Source organism: Orycteropus afer, unplaced genomic scaffold (assembly GCF_000298275.1).
Source record: "Orycteropus afer afer isolate SDZICR_OR568_19922 unplaced genomic scaffold, OryAfe1.0 scaffold00073, whole genome shotgun sequence".
Classification (NCBI taxonomy): Eukaryota; Metazoa; Chordata; class Mammalia; order Tubulidentata; family Orycteropodidae; genus Orycteropus; species Orycteropus afer.
The window spans coordinates 10,860,016-10,866,624 of NW_006921660.1; positions in this window are offsets into that span (position 1 = coordinate 10,860,016).

Genomic DNA, 6,609 nt, shown 5'->3' on the forward strand with positions numbered 1-6,609 from the left:
TCAATATACTGCTGCAAACGTTTCTGAATTATCTTCAGTAAGATCTTACTTGCACGTGATATTAATGATATTGTTCTATAAATTCTACATTCTGTGGGATCACCTTTCCATAGACTGCCAGAAAGAACAAATCTTTTTTTTGTGAGAAGTACAACCAGAACACTCCTTAGAAGCTAGGATGGCAGAACTTCATCTCAACGTATTTTGGACAAGTTATCAGCAGGGAAGATTCCCTGGAGAAGGACATCCTTCTTGGTAAAAAGAGGGTCAGTGAAATAGAGGGAGACCCTCAATGAGGTGGACTGACAGTGGCTGCAACAGTGAAGTCAAACATGTCTACAGTTTGTTGTCACATCATATAATCAGCAATATGATCCCTCTTCAGTTAATTTTTTGTGTAAGATGTTATCTGTCATAGAGTCATCTCCAATTCTATCTAGATTCTATTTTTTTTTTTTTAATGTAGCTATCTAGCTGTCTAGTGTTGAAGGACCAGAGAAGCCTTTTGCTGTGAAAGTGCAGAAATACAACAAACTAACAGCTATGATTAAAACCGATGTTAATCACAAAGATTAATTTTGTATTTTTTTTCTTTCTCCTCTCCTTCCCTCTACATAAATAGAATATTGTCCTTTCATGGGCTATAATTTCTTTAGGTTTGTTTTTCTGCTTACATGTTCTTTTAAGCATACAGCTTACTCCCATGGTCTGTTTCAGCTAATCACTCTGGTGTATGGGACAAGATAACTCTTAGAAGAATCTTCAAAGTTAGAACAACTAAGATAAAGAGGAAACAGAGACATTCTTAGCAGTCTGAGAAACCTGAGTGTACCCACTCCCACTTTCTCCACTCCTTCTAGAGTTATGCTTTCCAGACAATTACAAGAGTTTGCAAAACCACTCTGACAAAGGCTGCTTTTATATCACTGACCAGAACAATAACAAAAAGTTCACATGGAAAAGACAACTCATCATGATTACAAGAAGACAATTATCAGCATGCCTTAAGCCTTCCTAACCCTTAGCATGTTTCTTTAAAAATCTTAACCTTTTACTAGCTCAGGTAGACAGACTTTTTAGAGAAGCCATTCTCTGTCTCCTTGGGTATCTATACTCAACAAATATCTGGCTTTTCCACTTCAAAGTGTTGTATTGACCAGCTCTATTTGTAACAGGTGTTAAGAACTTCATTGTTCCTGTAGTACTGTTATCATTTTTGAAAATTGCCTGATGATATTTTTAATTCTTTTTTTTTAAATAAGTATTTAGGTTCTTATTTTTATATTACTTTTTAATTTGTATATATTTCAGTTATTTAAGATACCTCAAATTCATTCTTCATTTGTGTGTTACATTAATTTCAAATGAGTGATTCTTTTTTTCCTGAAGGAGAGTTGTGTTTGTGTGTGTGTGTGTGTGTATTACTATTACTAATTATCACCTATTCATTGTATGGAATTATAAGTAACTTATGCCTTGATAAAAATTATTAACTTACGAAAACCACTGTTTCTTGGTAAAGGACCAGATTAAGGCAATATATTTTAAAGAATATTTATCTAAAATAACAAATATCTTTTAAAGTTATAAGTTTTTTGAATGGAAGAATCAAATTGTACTCATCTCAATTGGCCCAAGAGCAGACAGTATGGGATATTCCATATAGCAATTATTTAAGAAAAATTAAATGAATAAATTTGTTGCTTGTCTCCATGGTAGTAGGCTGTTGTTGTTTGGCACCATAGAGTCAATTTTGGTTCAAAATAGCCCTCTATGACAGAGTACGCTTTTCTAGGCTGAAAGGTTCATGACAGCAGATCAGCAGCCCAGCACTTAACCACTGCACCACGAGGTCTCCTTCCACCATAGTAGAAGTCTTAACATTCTCTTATGTCCTGCTTTTATTCCTTCTGAATTCTGTCTTTTGACTACATGACATTTATGCGACTATTTAGAATGTATTCTAAAATACTGTTCTGGTTATGGCTCAATAAAAATCATTCATGATTTCCCAAATTTCTCAATATGGTATGACAACGCACTTACAAAATTGTCCTGATTTATCATGTTTTTCTAATTATTTCCTCTTTCTGTAATTCTGAATTTCCATTTTTTAACACCCCCAGTAACTCTGCCCTTCCTCTCATATTTCCCTTTCTAAAAATTATTAAAAGTTTTTATTTTTTCCTAGTTGTTTACATACAAAAGAAAAAAAAATGGAATCAACTCTGACTCCTCTCTTTGCCTCACAACCAAGGAATCAACCTATCACAATGTACTGTGGATCTGAATTTAAAAATATACTCTGAATCCAAGCACTTTCCTCTAACTTCATTGTCCTCATGTTAGTACAAGACAACAATATCTTACTCTATACTAAGAACTACTAATTGGTTATTATGCTTTTATTCTTGCTCTTTCAGAGTAAATTTTCCCAATAGAAGATGAAGGATTATGTTTTTAATGCAAAATTATGTTATACCATTCAACTATATTCCTTCAAAGCCTACTAGCCCAATCAGAACATAACTCAAGTTATAATTTTATTATTATAACACCTTATGTGGGTTGTCTCTGTAATCTCAACTCTTACATCTCTCTCCGTATTATGTGGTTACTGAAACAATACTGCCTTTTTCCCTTAAACACAGCAAGTCTTCAATGTCTCTGATTTTGCCTTCCTTTACTATGGATCATCTATTAGTTGCAACTTCTCTTTAATAATTTTGACTCCTTAAATAGGCAGATATTATACATTATATTTACATTATTATTACTAGAATCTAAATATCTTATAGCCAGGCATTTAGTTTGTTTTTCCCAATGTTGTATCTGATAAAGTCAGGACAGTGTATGACAGAAACTTGACATTTCATAATGAAAGCAATGCTATTAGACAAAGGAAAGAAGGAAGGAAGGAAAATGGAAGGGAAGGAGAGGGAAAGAGAGAGGGTGGAAGGAGGGAGGTAGGGAGAGTGAAGCATATAAAAAGATATAAATAAGAAACATGTATTTGTACTTATATCTACTTCTATTTCTATGTATATTTTCACTTTTTTTATTTATGCTCTGCTTTAAACTTGAAATTATATTGCATACTATTTCTACCTGGTTACTTGTCAATTCCCCATGCATATTTATTAGTATAAATCTAATATTTGCTCCTTGAGAAACAACTTCTAGCTGAGTCATAGTCTGAATCTCCTTCCTCTATTTTCTCACAGATAAAAACTCATTAAAACCTGTGAAATATGGATAACATAACCTTGCTTGCTGAAAGTGAAGAAAACTTGAAGGACTTACTGATGAAGTCAGAGTGCAGTCTTCAGTATGGATTACCTCTCAACATAAAGAAAACAAAAATCTTCACAACTTAACTAATAAACATATGTGTTGATTTAAGTTATTTCTCCTATGGGAAGTAAGCTTCAGGAAAATCTGAAACCTTGATTCTCTCCACCTCTTTTACCAAACAGTGCCTCTTAAAATGAAATTGATCAATTAATGGTTGAAGAGTCCATGTGAGTTTGCAGATTAACTTTTTCCTATATATAAATAATTAAAGTAAAAAAATAATTATTTTCCATTTTTATTTAAGTCTAGTGTAGAAGAGACTGCAATATAAAATAAAGTGAAAATCAAATCATTTCATTCTATTTCTTTTTAGCCACTAAGTTTAGATATATACTTCTAATTCTGGTTAATTTCCTGTGAATATTTTACTTCAAAATATAAGCAAGCATTTTTCATAAATTAATAAACTCCATTTTTAAATCTTTGGGAAATTTAGATGACCAAAAAGAATCACTTAATAGTCAATAACTAAATGATAATCTTCTTTATTTTGTAAGTGTAGGTGTATATTTAAAAGAAGTGTCATACTGTTTTGGAATCCACTCCTCTCAATAAAGACAATGAATAAGGAAGACTGAAGAAGAGTTGATGCTTTTGAATTGTGGTGTTGGTGAAGAATACTAAAGTATTCTTTAAAGCATGATCTGCTTAAAGAACTAACAAATCTGCCCTGGAAGAAGAGCAGCCCAAAAGTTCCTTGCAATTGAGAACGAAGGGACCATTCTCTGGAGAAAGATGTCATGCTTGGTAAAATGGAGGGTCAACGAAAGAGGGGAAGGCCCTCAACTACATGAATTAACATGGTGGCTGCAGTCATGGGCTCAGGTATTGTAGTGATCATGAGGCTGGCATAGGATCAGGCAGTGTTTTGTTCTATGGTACATAAGGTTGTTATGAGTCGAAGATGACTCAATGATACATAACAACAACAACCTCTCAATAAAGAGATACATTTGACTTATTTTCTTTTTTGTATAAATATTTTTCTCATCAATAGTTTTAATGGCACTTGACTGCTAACCAGAAGACTGGCAGTTCAAACCCACTAGCCACTCCTCAGAAGGAAGATTGGCCAATCTACTTCCCTAGTGATACCACCTCAAAAACCCAAGGATGGGTAACTATGAGTCAGGTCTGACTCTACAGAACATAACAACAACAAAAACAATATTTAATCTGTTATACCTGTGACAGTACGGAATAAGATTCATCTTTTTTGATTTTTGCTTATTTCATGAAAAATAATTTTTACTGTAACTTAACATTATCTATAATTTGAATGCTATGAAATTATATTTACTAAAATAAAATGTTTTTTTGAGTCAATTATAGTAATAGTCATCATTCATTAACTTTTATAATTTATGAACTAGGAGTTTTGTGGGAGCTCTGGTGGCGTAGCGCCTAAGGCACTTGACTACTAACCAAAAGGTTGGTGGTTCAAACCCACTAGCCACTCCTCTTAAGGAAGATTGGGCAATCTACTTCTGTAGGGATACTGGCTCAGAAACCCAAAGAGGGGTCACTGTGAGTTGGGTCTGATTTGACTCGACGGCACATAACAACAACAACAGAGGTTTTTTTTTATTTTTATAAATAATACCTAATTAAACATTTGAAATAACCACTTCAGTTAGTTGCTATAATTGAGGATTTTAAATGGGGAAAAAAAATAAACAACTAAAGTTAAGAATTACCAAGTCCTTTTTTTTACACAGTCATTGGACAATGTTAATTTTCCTAAGTGTTATAAAGCATGTGTTAATTTTTCTGTGTACATAACTTCTGGGAAATTTTTACTGTTTATAGTAGGAAGTTGTTATGGATTAAATTGTGTCCCCTCAAAATATGTGTTGTAAATGCTAAGTCCTATGCCTGTGGTTTCACTAATGCTTAGGATATCAATCTTTTGGTGTTCATTTCATTTTTGACAACTTCAAATTTTGCTAGATTCATACTTCGTAATTCAATGTTCCACTTATTAATGAATGCTTGCTGATGTTTCATCTCATTTTGTGTATCTGAAGATGAATGTGGCATCAAGATTGGAGGAACACTCACTAACAACCTGCAATATACAGATGACACAACCTTGCTTCCTGAAAGTGAAGAAAACTTGAAGTATGAAGTATTTACTGTTAGTGATCAAAGAGTGCAGTCTTCATTATGGATTACCTCTCAACATAAAGAAAACAAAAATCTTCACAACTGGACCAATAAGCAACATCATGATGAATGGAGAAAGGATTGAACTTGTCAGGAATTTCATTTTATTTGGGTCCACAATAAAAGCCCATGGGAACAGCAGTCAATAAATCAGATGATGTATAATATTGGGCAAATCTGCTGCAAAAACCTCTTAAAAAAGTGTGAAAAAGTTAAAATGTCACTTTGAAGACTAAAGTGCTCCTACTGCAAGCCATGACATTTTCAATAACCTTGTATGCCTGTGAAAGCTGGAAAATGAAAAAGGAAAACCAAAGAAAAAAAAAAATTCATTTGAATTGTGGTGCTGGCAAAGAATATTGAATATAAGATGAACTGCCAGAAGAATGAATAAATCTGTCTTGGAAGAAATGCATCTGGAATGCTCCTTAGAAGGAAGAACAGCCAGACTTTGTCATTTGTCATGTTACCAGGGGGTGGCTTGTCCCTGGAGAAGAATATCAAGCTTGGCGAAGTGGAGGGTCAGTGAAAGAAAGGAAAACCCTCAACAAGATGTACTGACACAGTGGCTGCAATGATGGGCTCAAGCATAGCAAAACTTGTGAGGATGATGCAGGACCAGGCAGTGTTCCTTGTGTTGTATGTTGGGTCACTATGTGTTGGAATCAACTTGATGGCATTTAACAACAACATACTTGTTATAACTTATAACTTGTGTTTACAATCTTATTAGGGAATAGGTTTTCTTTGTTAAGTTAATTAGACAGTATTAGTGTCAATCACTTTTGAGATATATAAAAGATTAAACAAAAATAGATCAAGCAGAGATGGGGGTTGATAGACATAATCTCACAGGAAGTTCACTAAGAAGTCAAGCAATAAAAATTGAGATGAAGAACATCCCCCAGAGCCAACAGAGAAAGAGGGGGGGAAGCTTTATCTTAGATTTGGCACTCTGATTTTAGACTTCTAGCCTCTTAAACTGTATGAAAATAAATTTCTCTCTGACACAGCCAACCACTCATGATATTTCTGTTATAGCAGCAACACATAACTAAGACAGGCCTAGAATGATTTCTGAAAAAAATA